At 49.9% G+C, this 22272-nt stretch overlaps 1 protein-coding gene across 3 annotated transcripts in view; it reads left to right on the forward strand.

Annotated features, from left to right (window-relative positions):
- Positions 1 to 314: 314 nt before the first annotated feature.
- Positions 315 to 22272, forward strand: part of BGN (biglycan) — a 192244-nt gene continuing 170286 nt past the window's right edge. The window contains exons 1-2 of one of the 3 annotated variants that reach the window (XM_069645353.1): positions 335 to 505; positions 17642 to 17717. The gene's annotated coding sequence lies outside the window, so the exon portion shown is untranslated. Of the gene's footprint in view, positions 506 to 17321; positions 17435 to 17641; positions 17718 to 22272 lie in introns of those variants that run through there. The other 2 variants (XM_069645354.1, XM_069645356.1) reach the window with 2 other exon arrangements.

Consider the following 22272-nt stretch of genomic DNA (forward strand, 5'->3'; position numbering starts at 1 on the left):
CGCCGCACCTTTGCATTCAGGAATTTGTTTGTAGACCAGGGGCGGGGAAGGGCGCCCAGAAATCACGCACAGGGCGCAGGTAGGCCTGGGGCCAGCACTGGTCATGCCTGTGCATTGGATCTTACGCCCCTGTGCACAGATCAAGCGCCCTGACACAACACGGCCAGGAATAAACGGAAGAGAGGGCTTTCTGGTAAAAGTCTTTTGGCAGGTGCTGCTATGCAGCCCACGGGGCAGGCATTCCAGCCTTGCAGAGCCTTTTTAGGGCTGGGAGGAGGGGACATGGCGCTCTCTCCCTCCCTCCCACAAAAGCATCCACCCCGGGCCCAGCCCCAGCCAGTGTGAGCATCCCAGGGCTGCGGACGCTGCTCCGGACCCCGAGCTCCAATCTGCGGGCAGACTTGCGAGTGAAGGCAGGAGCGCCGGGACTGCGGGCCAACGACCGTCAAACTGCGCACTTCACTTTGTTTAAATTCGTGTTATCTACCCCAAGGGGGGGAGAGAGGTAGGCGTATTTCTTCTTTACTCGTGGACTGTTCAAAATAGTTTGCAATTTTTTTTACCAGAGGTGAAGATCAGAGCATAGAGGTTCCCACTGTCTGACATAGGCGAGTTAATGCGATACAAAGAGACAGATTGACTTTGCGAAGGGCGGGCGGGCGGGCAGCAGTGCGCACTGCGTGGCATAGCCTGGCATAGCATTATAGCCGAAATGTATAGCATAACCCATCCCGTAATAACAAGTTCTAAAATTTAAAGCTAATGCCATATCATCAGAAGTGAAATGTAAACTTAAAACTTAAAGGTGACAGTATGACGTATGAAAATATAGCAGCAAAGCATGAGCAAGGCGGGACACACGTAGACTGGACAAGGCATGAGATAACAGAAGTCAGCCTTGCATGGCATAATGTAACGTAACACATGGCAGGAGAGACGTAGACTGGGCAAAGCATGACATGACTTGAGACAGCCTAACACGGCATGACATGACCTAACACATAGCGGGACACGCGTAGACTGAGCAAGGCATGAAATAACATAAGACAGCCTAACATGGCATAGCATGACCTAACACATGGCGGGACACACGTAGACTGAGCAGGGCATGAGATAACAGAAGACAGCCTAACATGGCATAGCATGACCTAACACATGGTGGGACACACGTAGACTGAGCAAGGCATGAGATAACATAAGACAGCCTAACATGGCATAGCATGACCTAACACATGGCGGGACACGCGTAGACTGAGCAAGGCATGAGATAACAGAAGACAGCCTAACATGGCGTAATGTAACGTAACATATGGCAGGAGACACGTAGACTGGGCAAAGCATGACATGACTTGAGACAGCCTAACACGGCATGACATGACCTAACATATAGCGGGACACGCGTAGACTGTGCAAGGCATGAGATAACAGAAGACAGCCTAACATGGCATAGCATGACCTAACACATGGCGGGACACACGTAGACTGAGCAGGGCATGAGATAACAGAAGTCAGCCTTGTATGGCATAATGTAACGTAACACATAGCAGGAGACACGTAGACTGGGCAAAGCATGACATGACTTGAGACAGCCTAACATGGCATGACATGACCTAACACATAGCGGGACACGCGTAGACTGTGCAAGGCATGAGATAGAAGACAGCCTAACATGGCGTAATGTAACGTAACATATGGCAGGAGACACGTAGACTGGGCTTATCAGGCTGCTGGTACCGAATTTAAATGGGCAGTTAGGCGTGTCTTGCTATGTAAGAAGTAGTTAATGGGTTGAATTACTTTGCACAGCGCTGCGTTAGTTCGGGGTAGCACAGAGCCGCTGTTTAAAGGAGGCGGGTATCTTTTGGTCCGCGCTGGAGGGTGGGGGCCGTGGGGTGTGTCTGCTCACTCTACCTACATTCTGTGGAGTTCCTCTAAAGCAGACGTTGGGGCGCTGCTAGCAGACTAAGCTGACCCGTTTATTTCTAAAGAGAACGGTGCGTATGATAGGGTGACCAGACGCCTCGGTTTTGCCGGGACTGTCCCGGTATTTGGAGCTCTGTCCCCCTTTCTCCAGATTATGTTCCCATTGGAAACAGCAGTGGTCCCTGATTTGTGTAGTAGGTCTTCACAGCTGGCAGACACAGCTTGCACAGAAGAAATGCTGCATTTTACAATTTAAGATAGTGTTATTTTGTGATAAATTAATTATAATATGTGTTTCTTTGAACAGTAACACGTAACCCCTTTCTCCTCCAAACACTACTCAGTGTAGTGCCTTGAGAGCCACTTTCAAGAGTTAGTCCTATTTTATGTTAGTTGGCCTGTCCGATTTTTTACTTTTATAAAGCTGGTCACCCTATGCGTATCATACTGAACTCACGTGCGTAAGTGGGGGGTAAGGATGCGGCTGTCCCATCCTCATCTGACCATCTTAATCCCGGTCAGGCGAGGGTGCGCCTGTCCACATCAACCAGACCCGCTGAGCAGAGGTCGGGGTGCACTCGGACTGAACCAGACCCGCTGAGCAGAGGCCGGGGTGCTCTCGGACTGAACCAGACCCGCTGAGCAGAGGTTGGGGTGCTCTTGGACTGAACCAGACCCGCTGAGCAGAGGCCGGGGTATTCTCGGACTGAACCAGACCCGCCGAGCAGAGGTTGGGTGCCCTCGGATTTAACCAGACCCGCTGAGCAGAGGTCGGGGTGCTCTCGGACTGAACCAGACCTGCCGAGCAGAGGTTGGGTGCCCTCGGATTTAACCAGACCCGCTGAGCAGAGGTCGGGGTGCTCTCGGACTGAACCAGACCCGCTGAGCAGAGGCCGGGGTATTCTCGGACTGAACCAGACCCGCCGAGCAGAGGTTGGGTGCCCTCGGATTTAACCAGACCCGCTGAGCAGAGGTCGGGGTGCTCCTGGACTGAACCAGACCCGCTGAGCAGAGGTCGGGGTGCTCTCGGATTGAACCAGACCCGCTGAGCAGAGGTTGGGTGCCCTCGGATTTAACCAGACCCGCTGAGCAGAAGCCGGGGTGCTCTCGGATTGAACCAGACCCGCTGAGCAAAGGTTGGGTGCCCTCGGATTTAACCAGACCTGCTGAGCAGAGGCCGGGGTGCTCTCGGACTGAACCAGACCCGCTGAGCAGAGAGGTTGGGGTGCTCTTGGACTGAACCAGACCCGCCGAGCAGAGGTTGGGGTGCCCTTTCAGACTCTACCAATCACTGTAGTTGTAAAGAGAAAGGATCGGTGCTTTAAGCCTCCGCCAGCCAAGCACAGGCTGTGTAGGGTAACGACGCGCATGTCTGCATCAGCCGGGCCCGTCGTGCAGAGGCCCCGCTTTCCCCAGCATGGGGCGCGCGCCACGTTCATCACCTCAGCAGTGGCCTTACCTGGCCTGGTCGAGCAGCACCCCTTCGCTGCCGCTGATACCCCAGTCCACTGCTGCTGGTGGGGGCCTTTGTGTTTTGGGGGGTCAGTTCCCTTCTCCGCAGACAGGCTATTTTAAAGATAACATTTTTGGCAGACCGAGGAATGTTCTGGGAGCAAGGGGCGGCGGGGTCATCATGTCAGACTTGCGGGGGTGGGGGGGAGCGGCGGGGTCATCATGTCAGACTGGCGGCGGCGGGGCTTCCCAGTATGAGGCGGCATGACGTCATTATAGGGGTGGGCGGTTGGGTGCTCCGGGGCACCTCGATGCAGTTTAATGACTCACCACTTACACCTACAGAGAACACCCAGTATAAAGGAACCCCGCAATACACGGGGTGCCGCCCGCCATGGTAGAGAACATCCCATACAGAGTGTGGCCATTATACAGAGTGCCCCAATATAGTGAGAGCAACCAATATGCAGGGGGCCCCAAGTATACACGAGAGCCCATTACACTGAGCGCCCTGAATATGCAGAGTGCCTCAGGAAGCAGGGAAGGCCCCCGTTATATAGAGCGCCCGCATTACACAGCGGTGTCCCGCCATTGCATGGAGTATACAGTGTGTCTACAGAGTATGGTTGTATGCCTCTGTGAAGCACTGTGTTGCTTCTCGAAACTACGTCTGCGCTCAAAAAACACCATAATAATATTAATTGTAAAAAAATTCTTTCTCTTGTAAAAATTTCTTGTAAATTGAATCAAGTAAATAAAAAAATAATAATAATATTAATTATAATGTTTCTTCTCGGGGGAGGGTCCTTTTTCTATTGGCCTATTTGATGTATGGCTTGCCCCCTGGCGGCAGTCTGGGTGGGCGGTCACAGTTTGAGTGTGGCATGGGGTGGGACCGCACTGACGGGCAGTTGCTTATTTTGGGAGGGGCAAACTGCGAAAGTAGTTGGTGTTGCCATGAGGACGGGCGTTTGGCACCTCAGAGGTGCATGTATGTGGTGCACACTGGTGATTGGCATGGTAAGATTGCCATGCAGGAGCCTACTGTGGGCCTGCCATCCTGCTAGGTGTTGGTTTGGTGTGGGGGTGTCATGGGGGGCCTCTGGGTATCGTCCTCAGGGGACTCAGTGGAGGGCTACGATGAGGGGCCACCCCCCTTTTTTGCTAGTGGTTGAGTGGACGAACAGTGGTGATGTTTGTTCTTTACGGTGGTGCAGTGTTAGGCCCTTGGTGGGCGTGCCAGTGGTGGGCCGGCAGTGCACACATGGGGGGTTATTGTCCCATGCTTATGTATGGATTGACTGTGTTGGTTTTCCTGGGGGCCTGTATGATGGATGCTCGCCCCCTGGCCCCCTGGCCCTTAGCCAGCCGGGTGTGAGCTCACAGTGGAGCTCGGCTGGGGGGCTTCGGGCCGGTAGGGACTGCGGAGGCCGGGGGATCAGGATCTGGGGGAGGCACTGGAGATAGGCTGGGGGTCTGCAGGCCCCCAGGGTATAGTTCTCAAGGGGCGTGTTGGATGCAGGGCCACACCCGTATGCTGGAATGGATCGGGCGATCGTGGTACATCAAGTGTCCTTTGGGCAGACTGGTGGTTTGCTCTCTGTGGAGGCTCTTGGTTTGGACCACAGTGTTAGGCCATTTTTGGGCGCGCCAGAGGTGCGGCGGTGGTGGTTCTGCCGCACTCTGAGGGATGGCCATAGGATGGCGGAGGGTAGTGCCCTGGAGAAGGCTCCCAGTTTCATTGGTGGTTAGGTCCACGTGGAGTGGGAGTCTAACTGCTCTGCTGTCGGGTAGGTATTGACTTGTTACCTCTAGATGACACCCGGTGACCGGGGAAGAACACCAAAGACATCATGGCTTGAGGATGGGCCACCGTACTCGTGGGGGTACTTTGTCAAAGGGAGGGTGGGGGGAATGAGGGAGAGGTAATATATCTGTAGGTCACACAAAGATCGTAAATGGTGGATGTCCCAATTCGGATGGGAGCGTGCAAGCCAATAATCCCAGTTGGCTTCTACCACGGGCACCGGTTGGAATCCTGAGGAGTTATATCAATGTAGGGACAATCGAGGGGCCACACATCGAGGGTGGGAAGCACAGTAGGGTGCAAACCAGTGCTACTGAGCTGGTTCGATAGTCCCCGCTGGCTGTTGCTGTGGCCCGAATGTTGGGATGCAAGTAAGGGGACGATATGGTATTGGTGTCGAGATACAAGTAAGGGCACGATATGGTATGGGTGTCATGGTAATAGGTCATAGATGGTCTCGAGGGACACACACAAGAACAGTTCAGGAGGGGGAGTGCCCCTGACCAGCAGGCCAGCGGCCCTGTGGCGCTAGGTTGGGACACATTGAATTGAATTGAGCTATGGGCCCGACAGTTTGGGTCACTGGAAGGGAGTGAATTGCTGATTCGTGTCATGGTACATGGTTCAGTTGGGAATGGGGAGGTGTCATGCCAGTCGCTCATTGAGGGGTCCTCACTGGTCCGTGCAATGGGGGAACTAGACTGGGGAAATGGTCCCTTTACGGGGTCCCCTAGTTTTCTCAGGCCTGTTCCCAGAGCGGGGGAGGTGATGGGCACAGCCACTCCCCCACGCTCAAGTATGTGATGTTGACATAACAGTTCATATGATGTCATTAATGTATGGTTTTGTCGCATTTGGTGAAGTAATTAATGCGACCTAATGCCTTCCAAAGAATACTTGTGTCTGGTGTCACTCACTGGCCCTGCCACCTGGGTCGCCCAAGAGCTACACAAGAAGCATTTGTAGACAACAGAGGGTGCCTAGAGCGGGTGGCCCGAGTGCAGACGAGCACCCCATTATACATGACATTATCAGCACACAGTGTGCTTCTTCTTGGCCACAAGCGCCCCGTGGGCATTTTCTAAAAGCCTGAGATTGCCTCCTTAAGATTTCACTGCATTTCCAAGGTATATGGTCTCGCAACATGACTTTACGGTAGATATAGATAGGGTGTTCGGAAGTGACGTTTTCCAAGACAGCGACCCAAAGCCTGATAGCAATGGCTGCACAGGGGTGGGCTGTACCAAAAACAGAGAAGTGGTTGTGCAGGTGTGGTCATTTAGTCAATGTTAATTTCAGACAAAAGAAATTACACTGCAATGCATCTCACATATAGCGCCTTGAGATCATACCAGTGATATATAGGGCGCCATATACATGTCAAATAACATAATATATGAAGTGGAGTGGTGAGGGGGGTGGAGAAGAGGGCGCAGACAAAAGACTGATCTTGTGGGGGGCGGCATTCATGGGCCGGATCTGCAAAGTCGTCGGTCTTTTGTTCCCGACCCTATCCACAAGCATTGCGAAAGCCAATCGTTTTTGCTTGTGTTTAGGGAACGCTTCTCTGCATTTGGGGCGTGGGGATAAGGGGTTCAGAGGAAAGGATGGGAAAGCAGCAGAGAGGAAGTGATGGAAGGAAAGAGCACTGGAGGAGCAGAGGGGATGACGGCCACATGGAAGGTTTCTAGTGAGAAGGCCAGGACGCCCATGCGGGTTCAGGAGGCGCTCCTAGGGCCAGCAGCATGCGCCCAACAGTGCGGTTTCATTTTTGGCCGGCGGCGGGACACGGGCGCTCAAAGAACTCCATCTTTTGATACCCTGCTCCGGCTCAATCTACCCCAGGGGCCGCTATTATAGGATTACATTGTCGTCCTCAGGCATCAACGACGAGCATGGGAGCAGCAAAAACTAAAACAGAAACCCTGCATGTCAATTGCCCTTTGTAGGCTGCTGCTTGATTCGGGGCTCCGCTTCCTCGGCATTTAGGGGGTTCTGATGCATTGCAATCTTAGTGCTATTGATTGAAGCGCTGAGTAGCAGTGCCAATGCGCACCCCCCTCCACCCCACTTTATTTTTCATAATTGTGAATGTGTTTGGCTCGGCAAGATGAAACATCCCAGGAACCTTTGCCGTCGCGTGCTGTCTGGCAGTGTTCGGCTGGCAGCAGCTCCTCTGGGGTCTGCGGGCCCCGCCTCCTGAACCCCAGCTCACTCCGTGCATACATAGTATCGCACCCCCCTGGCCCCAAAGCCGGGGAACAGGGGCTGAGTAGGGTGCGGCCTGTGACCAGTATGGACGAAGGTGCAGAGCTTGAGTCGGTCACAGTTGTGTTGTGAGCTTGAGGAGGGATTGTGGTGTTCTGCTGTGTGCTGGTGCAGAAGAGCAATGCGTAGGCGGGTGTGGTCGGTGACACACCAGAAGACCCGCGACTTTGCGAGCATAACTATGGCACAGCAAAGGAGCAGTGTATGGAGGGTGATCAGATGTAAAAAGTAACACACCGGGACAGGGCAACTAACATAAAAGTAGGACTAAGCCTTGAAAGTGGCTGTCAAAGAACTACACTTCAGTAGCGTTTGGAGGGAGAAGTGTTACTGTTCAAATAAACACATATTATAATTAATGTATCACAAACGAACACTATCTTATATTATAAAATGTTGAATTTCTTCTGTGTCAGATTGTGCATTAATGCCTGTCAGCCAGGGGTGTTTCTGGGGCTGGAAAAGAGCCGGGGTTAAGCTAATGTCGGTTGTGCGGGACTCAGGGCTAGCTAGCAGTTTGGTTGTAGTCCCTGTGCTTCTATCCAGAGCTACAACCAAAGGACCCGGGGCTATAGCCCCCTAAGCCCCCCCCTCACCTAGCAACACCTCTGAATCAGCTATGAAGACCTACTACCAAAAACCGGGACCACGGCTGTTTCCAATGGGAATATAATGTTGAGAAAGGGGACAGAGCAACAAATACTGGGACAGTCCCTGCGAAACTCTGACGTCTGGTTACCCCAATGTATGTGCCAACAGAAAAAGCGCAAGAGATGTGCAGGTGGGGGGGGGGGGGGTCTGTGCCAAGAGAGGACGTTTCTGTCGGTGAAGATGATGTCGGTCTGAAGCACAGGGGACCAGCAGGTGGGACCTGTGCCAACGGAGGTGTGGGTCATTCTGGTATAGATTGTGCCAGCGTGATGTGAAGCTGTGAACTGTGGTGTAGCACACGAACAGGGTCTGCGCAGGTGGGACCCGTGCCAGAGCAGAAGGTTGGGGTACTTCGGGTAGGGTCTGCACCAAAGCAGACATGCATGGATGGTGCAAGCGTGCTCTGTGCTGCTGCGGCCGGTCGGCAGGGTGCCATGCCCACGTGGCCTGCCCCACAGAAGGAAAACAATGGTGTGATATGGAAAAGGGGGCTGCTTACACAGCAGAGGAACAGGGTATGGACAGTATTGCTCTCTGGCACAGCAGACTCACATGGGTTGTGCAGCTGTGATCTGTGGTACAGCAGAGGAACATGCAAGGTTGGTTTGCTGCCGCCTGAGGGATACCGAGGAGCCATCGCTTGGCCCCTCATTTGCACTCTAGCGTAGGCATGGCGATGACTTGTTGGATCTGTCACTGGATGCCACTTTCTGGACCGCCCCCTTTTATTGCCCAGCAACTGCATCATTTTCCTACCTCTATTGCTTGGTGACTTTTCAAGGACCCGGCAGGGTACTTTTCTGGGCACTATGTGAGAGGACTTCTTCGGCACTCAGTGTTAGGTGGCATTTCCTGAACCGAGAACCCAATGACCTCCTCTGGCTACTGTGCTGGACCTGCTACACACTGGCTTCCTGCAGGACCATTGTTGGACATGGACTTGGACCAGTGCTGGACATGATGTGGAGGCGTTGTTGGCTCTAGTACTGGACCATTGCTAGACTTGTGCAGGGTCACTTACAGAACTGGTTTTGGATCTTGGCCAGGAAGTGGGGAAATTGACGGACTTTGTTCAGGACTATTGTTGGACCTCGTGTGGAACTGCTTCGGACCTGAGGCTGGATCGGATGTTCTTAATACATCCACATTGTTGGATGTCTTGTTGTTGTGCGTCCCACCTGGAGCATTGTTGATGCACGTGGTTTTAATGTACGTCTTGTGTTGGAGTAGTGTTAGTTCTGCTCCTGTACTGTTCATGTGTTTGATTTGGAAGAGGGGAGGCTATTGGCACAAGTATAAGGAGTGGTAATCCATGGTCCAGACCCTATGCAGGGCTGGGAAGGGGACCTTGCCATGGTTTCTGAAGTTTTCTTCGCAAAGGTGAATCTGTTTTGGTCTGTTTTGGGCACCCTACGTTAATCATCATGCCAGCTGGCAGTGGGGCAGCAATATTAAGATGTAGTTTGGTCGACAACATTTACACATTTGTGGACTAGGCAAGGGTTCTGGAAGTCAACCCTTTGCTTTGCAAGGACCCACTGCTGTGATGTGGAAACTGGTGTTGTGTGGTCAGTTCACTTCAGCCCAAGTATGCGGCCAGTGGCCCAATCTAGAAGCCCCTGAAGTCTGGTGGGAAGGCCACCAGAAATTCCAATGTGTGATCGATGCGACAAAGGATTACTGCAATCGCTGAGTCCGCTGCTGGGGAAGCGTTGGGTGGAGGAGGCAGAGTTGGCGTGGGAAGCATTCTGGGAGACGTTGTTGAACGCCTTCACGAATTGTTGCTTGGTGTCAGAAATAGACTGCGGCTTATGAACCTTTGTGGAGGGAGCGGGGAATGTGTTCTTAGATGGAGGCTATCTCAAGGGGATCATGGAGACGCCTCCAGCTCCCAATTGCAGCATCTCTTTGTAAGTAAATAGACCCCAATGCAGTGTATCCACTCCTGGTTTGTGGAACACAGTCGCAAATGGCGACCCAACCCCACCCTGCATCGAGTCTTCCAGTATCCTAGTGTGGGTGGACCAGTGTGCCTTGGTAACTGATGTGTTTGCTGTCTGGGGCACTGTAATTTAATAATTCATCTTTTATACTGCGCGTAATACCAGAAACCAGTCTCTAACCCAACCCCACCCCGCATCGAGTCTTCCAGTATCCTAGTGTGGGTGGACCAGTGTGCCTTGGTAGCTGATGTGTTTGCTGTCTGGGGCACTATAATTTAATAATTCATCTTTTATACTGCGCTTGATACCAGAGACCAGTCTCTAAGCGCAGGACCGGGATTGCTCTGCGTTTTCCTTGCTTCCAAGACAAACGCATTGCCCCTGAGGAATCCTCTCGGCCCTACTATACATAGAAGTGACATCAAACCCTTAACCCAAAGGGCTAGAAGAGGAATGCAAGTTTCACTTGATGGGTGTGGCCTCCATCTCTGGAGACCAGCAGATCTTCCAGGACAGGCAGCAGTGCGGCTCCACTGCATGGCGTTGGGTAGTATGTATATTGGGAGGTACAGAGGAGGAGGCTATGTTCTTCGTGAGTGGTTTGTGAACGCTTGGAGAGGAATGCGGCTTGCCTGAGATCCTAGGTCACGCTTGGCTTTGAAGAAGAGGTGTAACCGTGGCGCGACTGAGCTTCTACGGTACAACTCCTGAGATTATTGACACTCTAATAAGACACGTGATGAGGGGCGCAATGGCTAATTGATCATTGATGCCGTTTGCATTGCAGAAGTCTTGGACTGTTCACTAAACTGATGGTTTGGCGCAACCAGGAGTATACTCACATTTGGAACCTTTACTCTCTATCTCCAGCAATCAAGATACAAGTATAAACCCAATGCAGGCAACCAACAACTACATATTATAATGAAACACTGTGCCTGGATTCACCAAAAGAAAAGTCCTTTTTTGATTGCTATATTCATACAATAGCTGTTGGAGTTTTGGCCTACAGAGGTAGATTCAGCCAGAGTGGGCAAATGCTGTTGTGGAAGAAGGACCATAGGTCTTGACAGAGCTGTTTGGGTTTAGGTTAGGAGCCAGAGGGGTGGCACTCACCTCATGACTGATCCAGAAAGGTTTGCTACCTGAGTTTTTGAAACTTGGCTTACTTGGTCTGGTGGGGGCATTATTCGTACTCCACGAATGGATGCAGGATGCCAGGTTGTCCATTGGCAGCTTGGACCTGATGACCTATGCTGAAAGGATTTTCTCGTTCTTTTCTGGAAGTGCTAAGTGAGGCCCATATACTTGAGCACTTATGTGGCAACTAGTGTTGACTAGTCAAGGATGATAGTCCTGTTACAGTGATGGCGGGATCATATTGTTATTGGGTGCCGTCTGGGGCTGGCAGGGAAACTTGCCGGAGTGCCCGCAAATTGAAGGTTCCACAAAGCTCCTGCACCCCTGGAAGCCTCTGCAGCTTTGGAACGGGTAGTCATGCTGAAGAACTCTTTTCCCATGGTGAAGGACACATGGGGGAGACCTTTCTGTCCAAAAGGTTGGCCCAATGGTGGGAGGACTATAGACAAAAAGGTATTACTTCAACAAGAAGTGCCCTGCCACTTACGAATTCACCATGCCTGAATCCTGCATAGTGTGCTGAGATCCCTCCTACCCTTCATATACCAGCATTCTGGTTATGGTGAAGAGATACTGGGCCTCATTACGACCCAGGCGCTAATGGGTTAACGGCGCCGTAAAAGGCTGCGGCGCCGTTAACCTATTAGCACCTAATTACGAGGTCCCTTTGCGGGACCCGACCTTAACGGCTGGTGTAAACCAGGTCGTTAAAGTAGGGCAGGGGAGTTGCTAGGTCTGGAAAGGACCCGGGGCTGCGCTGATGTCGGAACTGTTGGGACTCGGGGCTAGCTAGTCTTTTGGCTGTAGCTCCTGAGATTCTATCCGGGGCTACAACCAAAAGATCAGGGGCTATAGCCCCTTTAGCCCCGCCCTAGCAACGCCCCTGAAGAAGGGACCCGCAAAGGGACCTTGGTGCTAATTACTGTGCCGCAATTTGCGGCACTGTACTTAGCGCCTTCCCTATTCCCATTGAGCCCTATGGGGCAAAAATGGGAATGGGGAAGGGCCATGGAGGAAGGGGGAATTACCGCCCCACCAACCTTGTATTGGGGTGGTAATTCCCCCTTTCTCCATGGCGGAGTCGGTAACTCACCGGCATGGACCATGGTGCTAATAGCACCATGGTCTTTCACCAGGGTCGTAATGAGGCCCACAGACTAATTGTATTTCTTTTTTCTTTCTCTTGGCCATTTTGAATTGGCCTCATTTATTTCTTTTATAACCTTTTCATAGCATTGCCAAATTTGTTTCTCTGGGTGCAATGTTTTCAAACACAAAGGGCCTCATTAGGACCCAGGCGGAGTGGGTTTCCGCCAGCGCTAATCGCGGCGGACCCGTCCGCCGTACTACGAGTTCCCTTAGCGCCATGGAGGTTTTCTCCGCCTGGTTTTACCAGGCGGAGAAAACCATGGCGCTACGGGACCTCGTTGTTAATTACGCCACCGTATTTTACGGTGGCGTAATTAACTCCTTCCCCACTCCCATTATACCCTATGGGGCAAGAATGGGAATGGGGAAGGGCAGAATGGGGATTGGGGATTTACCGCTCCGCCGAGGTCGGAATGGGGCGGTAAATCCGCCAACCCCCATGGCGCTATCGACGGCTTTCCGCCGTGCTTCGCGGTGCATTTAGCACCGCGAAATCCGCCTGGGTCCTAATGAGGCCCAAAACAATAAGTGATCTAACATATTTACAAGGTGAAGAAAACATGTGCATATGATTAGAAAAAGTGAAGAGATGTTTTCTCACGACAAAATATCTTATTCGTATGCACATCACGGAACGTGCACCTTTAGTCAAAATTAGTACATAGACCTGCTTGCAATTATCAACTCCATTTTCTAGGTTCGTTGACACATTAAACATCTATTTTCAGCATGTTCCTATTTCTAGGTTTGTAAAACAATGAAGCATCAAAAAATATCAACAAATAGATGAAAAGATGGGGTAGATCACAAGGCAGACAGAGGACTATTCCACCCTTTAGCATTTCATGAATTGTGCTTCACTGGGTTCAACATTAAGCATATCATGATCTGATCCTGTGTTAAGTAGAATATATAGCAAGAGAGACTGATGGCTATTCAGCCCTATAGCATTTCATCAATTGTTCTATATAAAGCATATCGTGACCAATCCTGGGTCGATGCCTCTGTTATTAGCATCAGTTATGGCTGGGCGCTAAAGATGTCGCTTTTCCTAATCCATCGACGTTTCGGCAAATGTTGTTATTGACTTCATCTTGGCCTTGGACTGAGTTTTCGCTGCAGTGGGAGAGAAAAGGGGGTATGTGTGACCTACCTGTGGTTTTGCTGGGCTCCTGAAGGTTAAAAATGAGCAGGCTTTTTAAGGTGTCCCCTGTTTTCCACTGACCTTGTTGGCCTTCCCTGTCTTGGAGCAGGGCTGGGTTTAGGCGTGTGGACCTTTGTAAGAGGACATCCAGTGTGCACCAAGCATAGTTTTTCGGAGTGGACTATTATTCTTTTTTCTTTTGGCTTCAGTCTGAGAAGACAGAGGATGTATAGGCCAATCTCTGTGTGATTAAGAGGGAGGTTTTAATGGCAGTACATTAATTATCTACCTTTGCTTGGTTTGTGACTCGTTGCCCTGGGGATTGGTTTTATAGTGTTTGGGCCTCATTACGACCCAGGCGGTAAGGGGTTAACGGCAGCGTTAACAGCGCCGACCCTTACCGCCTGAGTACGAGGTCCCTTAGCGCCATGGCGCTTTTAACACCTGCTTTTAGCAGGTGTTAAAATCCATGGCGCTAAGGGACCATGGAGTTAATTACGCCACCGTAATTTACGGTGGCGTAATTAACGCCTTCCCCACTCCCATTATACCCTATGGGGCAAAAATGGGAATGGGGAAGGGTAAATGGGGATTGGGGACTTACCGCCCCGCCAAGGTCGGAATGGGGCGGTAAGTCCGTCAACCACCATGGCGTAAACGTAGTTTACGCCATGGTGGTAAAGTCACGGCCCAGGCGGTAACTTACCGCCTGGGTCGTAATGAGGCCCTTTGTCTGTTATCCTGGTTCTCGCTAAAGGGCGTCTGGGATCAGTTGGTTGATATGATGCGGCCTCGTTCTTTCTGTGTGGGGAGAGACACGAGGTAAGTGCTGTCGCCTTTTCTACTAAATTAATAAATAAATGGGAGCGCTCCACAATTTTTGGAGGTGGAAGAGGCTTTCAGGTCGTTTACCGGCCTTTGGCTCCTTTTTTTATGGTGAAAAGACCTGTCTGTGCTTTCTTTGTTGATTGAAGGTTGCCGGAGCAACTGAGGGTCTGTCTCGGCTGCGCGCATGCGTTGTGGCTCACATTGTTTGTATTGGATACCTAGCGCGCATTCGCGTTTAGACTAGTGTTAGTTTTGTCATTCTATCGTTTGTTTCCATTGTTCTAAATGTCCATATTATGGAGAAGAAAACCTGTTGTGCTGAATAGGTGGGTACACGGTTTGGAGTTACCCTGGAATCCTCGGGTTGATAAACATACTGCAAGGTCATTAATGTGTGAGCCAACATAGTTATGCTGCGTCCTTGTTTCCATGATTACTAACGTGTTGGGATCATGCAGTTGCTCATATGAGGATGTATGGGGATTAATTATTTTTGTATTCCCTAATGTGTAAATTCAGGATGGTTCAAATCAGGGCTGATTTTGTGCTGGCATGACCTCTGACGGTGCGTGCCGGTAAACTATGTGAGTCTTAGCGACCTATGTAGGCTGCTGTAGCTTCATTGAGCTATTGGCTATTGGGAGACCTGACCTAGTGCTCCAGTAAACAGCACAGGCAGGGTCTTCCCTATTAGGATCCTGAAAAACAAATATCAAGGACCCTACAAGATTCTTCAATGCTCAGACGCAAAAGAGGAAACCACTGGAGAATATAATGCACACTCTCCAGTCTTTTTAATAGACATTCCTGCACCTGCCGAACGGAGAAAGCTCATTAAAGATTTTAGGATTTCATCCGGAAAATGGCAGACACACATATGGTCGGGATCGGCTTTATGTGTTTTTTAGCACGATAGAGTGTACTTACTTGCATTTGTGAGTTCAGTGATAGAGATGTATCCATCCCTACCCACTTCACTAAAAACACTGTGAGTTCCTAGTGTGACCAGAGTATTGGGCAACCCACAGTCGGAATACCCAAAACAGTCCCTTGTGTTTTACGTAGCTTCATTGAGGCCTGTCGTGATGGTTTTGTGTCTGTGGACCCACCAGGCTTCCTTGTCTAATAAAGCGTTGCTTATGTTGGTGTTGCTTTTTGCCTTGTCCACGACCCACCAGCAGATGCTGTCTGGGCTGTGTTGAAGTTCCATGAAGTGTGTTACCATGGGAGCTGTGTGTGTTTGATATCTGATCCTAGATCAATGCTCCCCAATTCCCTTATTGGCTGGTTGTGTTGTTTGGCCCACGTACCTTAGTCTGCATTAGCATTCAATCATGTAGATCACATTTTGAGATTTACAGTTCGAGAAGTGTTTCAGAGTCCATTCCTTTCCTGCTACCTCAAACGTCTTGTTTGTTAGTGATACAACACACAACATGCGCCACATTGATAGTGGCCTATGATTTTGCATTGGTTCCACAGGGAGTTTTTAATTTCTTTTTTCCCTTGTTGTGCGTGGGTTGAATGCTCTTTAAGGTTCTTGGAATGTTTTAAAGCCATCCTTGGCAATGGTTGCCCTGGTATACTCAGTTGGACTAATGGCCAGAATGTTTTGATTATTTGTCTGATTTTACCAGTGTTTGGACCAAACGTTGTTTCACAGATTAGTGTCATCATCTGTATGCCTGATATTTGGGCTTAGTAGGCTTTTCCTTGGTGTGCATTTTGCTCTTTTATGTGCATTCTTCAATAGTTTTTAAGAATATCCTATTTGTGTCTGTTTTTCTTCCAGTTCTTGGGAGCGTTGTTTATATTGGGATATCTCTGCACAGTTTCTGTGTATCCTAAGGTGCTGTCCATATGGCAGGTTGTCTTTTTTTGGGTGGTTGCTCCGATAGTGTAGGAGTGTATTCCTATCTGTGCATTTCTTATACAGAGTGCATACTTGTTTACCTTCTTTGTTCATGATGATGAGGTCCAGAAAGTGTATTGACTCCAGACTGCTACATAGTGTGAATTGCATTTCTGGAGTGCTGTCATTGAGCCATGTGTGGAACTCATTGAGTGTCAGGATGTGCTCATGCCAAATAAAGATAATGGGCCTCATTACGAGTCTGGCAGTAACCCTGCTGATGCTGCCAGCGGGGTCCTACAAGACTTGCCCGACTTCCCAGTTCCACTGGCTGATTACGAGTCTGGCAGCCTGGGAAGTGAGACACCGGTAAATTGTAAGTCCCCATTTCCATAGAGTCCCATAGGACTGTATGGTGGGGGGACATGGAAGCACTGGCACCATTACTAACGGTTCTGGTGCTTCCCTTACAGGTCTGCCTACCGTGGTCGCTGCACCCAGCAGGGTCAGACCTGTTGGGCACAGCAGCCATGGCAGGCAGACTCTGAGTTTACTGATCCAGAAACAATGGTGCCGGTGAGCTTACTGGCACCCTTCTTTCTAGACTGGAAAACTCCTAATGTCTCCCAATGTCATCAATGTAGAATTTCCATTTGCTGATCCTGTGTAGAAAGGGGTTTGTATTGTTGAGAACGTGTGTTTTCTCATATTCAGCCATAAATATTACTGCCAATATGGGGGCAAAGGCAGCTCCAATTGCTGTTCCACATATTTGTAGGTAGTATATGTCCTTAACGTGGAAGACATTTCTGGATAGCGCTACTGCTAGCAGCTCTACTATGAAGTTAGCAGGGACTCTTTTCTGTATCATGTGCTGTGTAAGATGGTTCCTTATACATTCTAGGGCTGCTTCCAGTGGAATGCTTGTATAGAGAGCTTTTATGTCCATGGTAACCAACAGATGTGTTGCAGGGTCACAAGGTGTATTTTCAAAAAAGTTGCTCGCTGTCATTGTGTTTTTGAGATACGTTGGTGTTTCTTGGCTTAGAGGTCTTAGGAAGTGGTCAATAAATGTACATATGGGTTCCAGGATTGAGCTGTATACTGATATTATGTGTCTCCCTGGTAGGTTCTCAGAATCTTTGTGTATTTTTGGCAGGGCGTAAATGGCCAGGATTCTTCTACCTTGGGAGTTGTTCCGGTATTCTTGTTCTTTCCTCATAATCCATTTATAGTCTGTGGCATAGAACGTGATTTCTTCAATTTCTTTCGTGATGGTAGGTGTTGGATCCTTTTTTATAATTTTTGTCATCATCTAGTAGTGTTTCAATCATCTTTTGGTATTGGTCTGTGTTTTGAATCACAATGCCTCCTCCCTTGTCTGCTGATTTGATGACAATGTCTTTATTGTTGGTAAGGTTCTTGAGGGCTGTTCTTTCCTTGTTAGTCAAATTGTGTCTAATTCGTTGTGTGCTTTCTTCTAGTTTCATGATTTCATTCGAGACACATTTTTCAAAGAAGATTATTTCTCGTGGAGTTTCATTCTCATTGGGATTGAAGGTGGGTTGCATTCTTAGTCCTGTGTCCAGCTCTTGCTCCATGTATGTTGTTTCCTTGAAATATGATTGTAGACACATTTTCCTGAAGAAATTCTTAATTTGCTTTATTTAGAACCCAAGGAAGCACAATTAATGAAATGCTATAGGACTGAATAGCCATCAGTCTGTCTTGCCTTGCAATCTACCTAATTTTTTGATCTATTTGTTGATATTTTTTGATGTGTGTTTTACAAACCTAGAAATAGGAACATGGTGATCTATTTTATTACATTTCAGTTGATGTTTAATTTGTCAACAAACCTAGAAAAAGGAGTTGATAATTGCAAATAGGTCTATGTACTAATTTTGACTAAAAGTGCATGTTCTGTGATATGTAAACAAATAAGGCATTTTGTTGTGAGAAAAAATCTCTTCACCTTTTCTAATCATATGCACATGTTTTGATCACCCTGCACTTTCCGCTTTCCCTCTCCCCGGCACGTGCATGTTCTCAATGTCACTGGGCCTAGTAAGATCCTTGTTTTTGTTCTCGCTTGTTCCCCTCCCTTGCCTCGTTGCGCTCTGAAACACTTGTGTATGAGCGCGATACAAATAAAATATCAGTATCAAAATAATATCAATGTTCAATCACTTATTGTTTGGTATTTGAAAACTTAGCGCCCAGAGAAACAAATATGGCAATGCTATGAAAATGTTATAAAAGAAACAAATAATGCCAATTCAAAACGGTCAAGAAAAAAGAAATACAATGAGTCTGTATCTCTTCACCATAACCAGAATGCTGTTATACGAAGGGTAGGAGGGATCTCAGCACACTACAATCAGAAACATGCAGGATTGATGCATGGTGAATTCATAAGTGGCAGGGCACTTCTTGGTATAGTAATGGGGGCGGCCTTTGCCGAAGATATTTCATGAGGACCAGAGAGACCTGGGAGGAAATGGGGTTGAGAGGGTGATCTGCAGACTCGGTCTACGGCCAGTTGGGTTAACCCATGGTCCTCCGCCTAGCACTATTTGTGGACATGAGTTCAGGAGGGCGTACTCCTAAAAGTTACCGTAAGAAGCTTCACGGCATGTGTCGGTGCAGCTCCACGATGTCTGTTATTATGGGGAGGGAGATGAAGGAACGCATGAGCGAGGGAATTGGACCGGTGGCTGTGAGCTCAGATTGCTTGATTTCACCCCTCCCTCAGTCCTTGGCAAATATGTTGTAGAAGTCAGTGAGCAAAGGAGCTGAGGCTTTTGTAAGCCATGCTCAGTTAGTGCAAGAAGGTGAGTGCCATCTGGTAAAACCATGACAGAACCATGAAGACCAGTGACGTGATTAGGCCCTGACATATCCCGCAGGAGGAGGACTCTTTAGAAACTGATTAGGTTGAGGTTGGTCACTCTAGGTGATCAGGTGGGTGGGGTAAATAAATAGCAGTGGGGGTGGTGGGTGGGGCTGGAGGAGAATGGGATGGGTTTTGGCTGGGGAGCTGATGTGTAGCTGCACGTCGGTGAGGGTATGGGTGCACGGGTTTACGTGGGTTTAGGATGAGCGTGGGAGGCTATGGCTGTGATCCCTGGTGTCTTAGCAGGAAGGATATAGGGGGGACTCTGGGTTGGAGAAGGCAAGGAGGTGCTCTCTCGGTTAGCCCCACAGTGGCCCTCTTCAGGATTTGGAATCGGCGATTGAAGTAGGATAGCTCGGTCTGCTTTTCTTGCACCGTCACTTTGCTGGAATTGGTGAGACGTTTGGCAACGAAGCCCGGAGCTCTACACATCCCACAATGTGGCCACCCTGGTTCAATGGCCATTGTGCAAGTGGGAAGGCTGAGTTGGGGGTGTTGAACTTGTTGTTCACAAAGGCCTTGATTTTGCACTATTATTGGGTTTCATGCTGCCCAAACAGTCCTGTGCTGGACCAGAGTTGGACCATCTGTTGCCCACACATTTTGTTTTTGACCATTGTCGGACATGGACCTTTTTTTTTTTACAATGCCAAGTTTTGGAACTGATGTTGTGTAAATTGTTGGGCTTAGTGTTGGGACACATCTTGTTCTAGTATTGTGGCATTACTGGACATGATGTTTGGCCACTGTGGGTCACAGGGCTGCACCATTGTTAGCTTTGCTTTTGACCTTTTCCTGTTCCTGGTGCTGGGGTGGATGTTGTTGTTTCATGTTACCGACCATTGTTGGAGCTGGTGTTGCGTCATTAGTGTTTTGTACCATTGGTTGTCCTTATGTTAGAATATTGTTGGACTTTGTGTCGGCTATTGTGGGACCTGATGTTGGACCATTGTTGGACTTGCACTTCACCATGTGTGCTCGTGGTGTTGGGTCATTCTTGTTCCTGGTGTCGGGCCATTGCTGGAACTCCTGGTGTGCCTATTGGACACTTGATGGTCATAGAGTTGGACCATTGCTAGTCCTAGTGTTGGACTGTTTAGTCCTCGAGTTAGACCTTTTCTAAGCCCTTGCTGGGGCAGTCTGTCTCACACCCAATGGCAGACAGCTTTCTGTTCTTCTTTGCTCGGTGTGTCTCAGTCTCGAAGCCATGCCTTTTGCTTGGGGGCACCCTGCCCTTTCCCAGACCTCCCCCCACCCAACCCCCAACCTGCCCCCCCCCCCGGGCCGGGGGCTCAGTGACCCCGACTGTCTCAGACGCTGCAGAATTAAATGCTGCTGGTGTTGCTGTCAGGACCCCTTCCTGCAGCTGGTGCACTTTGACCCCTCCCAGGATAGGGTTCCTACTCCAGCCCCTTAGGCCCGGCACCGGAGTTTTTAGACTCTCTCTTCCCAGCATTTGCTTCGTGAGAGACACACTTCTCGGTGGATCAAGCCCACCCGCCCCCTGGAAGGAATGCTCCGCATTCCAGGGTCCCTGCGAGAGTAAACAGCAGATAGCAGCGCCATTCCAATGCTTTCAGCTTGACGTAATCTCGCCAAACCCTCATCCATCATAGCTGGGGGGCGAGGGTGGGCTGAGCTCTCATACTTCACCCCGGACCCCGCTGCCTTCTTAATAAGGCAAGTTGCGCTGTAGTCATGTAAAGAGGCGGCTTCGGGGGAGTCTAGTATTTCCTGCCTTTACCTCCCTGGCCGCCCCACAGACCTCTGGGAGAACTATGCGTGCGCAAGAGCGCTCACTCTAACCAAAAGGAGGGCGTCCGGGGAATGTCTCTTCCCCAGTCCTCCCCAGCACATCAGGGGCACAGGACTGGCATGTGAAAGGATACTGACTTTCCCCATCAAGACGGAACCATTCACAAGTACAGGAATGAAATGTGACCAAAAAAGCCATTCCCTAGCATTACTGCCCGTTTAGTGGCAACCATTCACAGCGAATAATGGAATTTGTTCTCTGCAGTTTTAATTGGTCACAACACCTTAAGAAAGAAATGTCTCTACATTGCAGGACATATATACCAGTCTGGACATTTATAACAAGTATTTGAGGCTTTGGTTGTTTTTCTATTCGGGTGCCCATACCGAGTCTACTAAAAGTGTCTGCTGAGACGTGGGTTGCTCTTGCATGTGATAACTCGGCTTCAGGACAGATCTCTGGGAGCATCCTGTTCTGAAGCTGCATTGTCACCAGCAACCCCTGCTTCTTCGAGCATAGGCCGCTTTCAGAAGACTCGGCAGTGCTGGAGAATAAACTGCCTGCTGGTTGAAGCCAGGGTGTCAGTGTCGTGGGCAAGCCCCTGGGTCTTGGGCAGGGTGGCAAGACATGTCTTGCTGGAGCGTTACCCCAGTCATACTGGTCTTTAAGGACGGTGACCAGACCAGATAGGGTGACCAGATTTTAAAAACAAAAACCCGGGACGGGCCATGGAAATACAGGTAGGACTAAAGTAAAACGTTAGTCCTACTTTTATGTCGTATGTCGCTGGCCCGTTGCGGTGGGGGGGTAGGAGAGGGTGTGATAACAGGCACACTCCTCTCATTGGAGGAGAGAGCCGGGTGAGGGGAAATGGGAGAAAACCATATGCACAGGAAGAGTTCAAAATCGGGTCTCGGAAAAAAAGGGAACATAAGCAAAACCCCAGACGGGGTTTGGAAAATAAAAAAACTCCCGGGACCCCGGGACGTCGGGTGATTTCCCCAGACTGTCCCGGGAAAAACCCGGACGTCTGGTCACCCTACACCCAGACTATCATAAGCACTAGCATGGCGTGACTGCCCCTCCCCCAGCCTAAGCAATTTTTCTGAGACACAGGACTGTGATGTTACGATCACGAACGACGCATGCACGAGCCTCGTTTTGGTTTACACATGCGCGTTCGGAATAAACTACGTCCGTGCGGCAGTTGCCGTCGGGATTCCGGAAGGCACACACGCGTGTTCCGCGTCTCATTGCATGAATGCGAGTGCGTGTGTGTGAGCACGGGGTAGCCCGAGGCACGGGCTCACCCACAACATCTGGTGACGAGGCGGGATGCGAACGGAGCATTTTTGCTGACACAAAGCGGCGTGTCAGCTGTTACGACGTTTCGCCGTTTCCCAAATCCAGCGCGAGCAAAGCGGATGTGCTTTCAAGCAAAGTGTGTGGCAGTAACGGCCTGG

Source organism: Ambystoma mexicanum, chromosome 2p (genome assembly GCF_040938575.1).
Source record: "Ambystoma mexicanum isolate Mex_15411 chromosome 2p, UKY_AmexF1_1, whole genome shotgun sequence".
Taxonomy (NCBI): Eukaryota; Metazoa; Chordata; class Amphibia; order Caudata; family Ambystomatidae; genus Ambystoma; species Ambystoma mexicanum.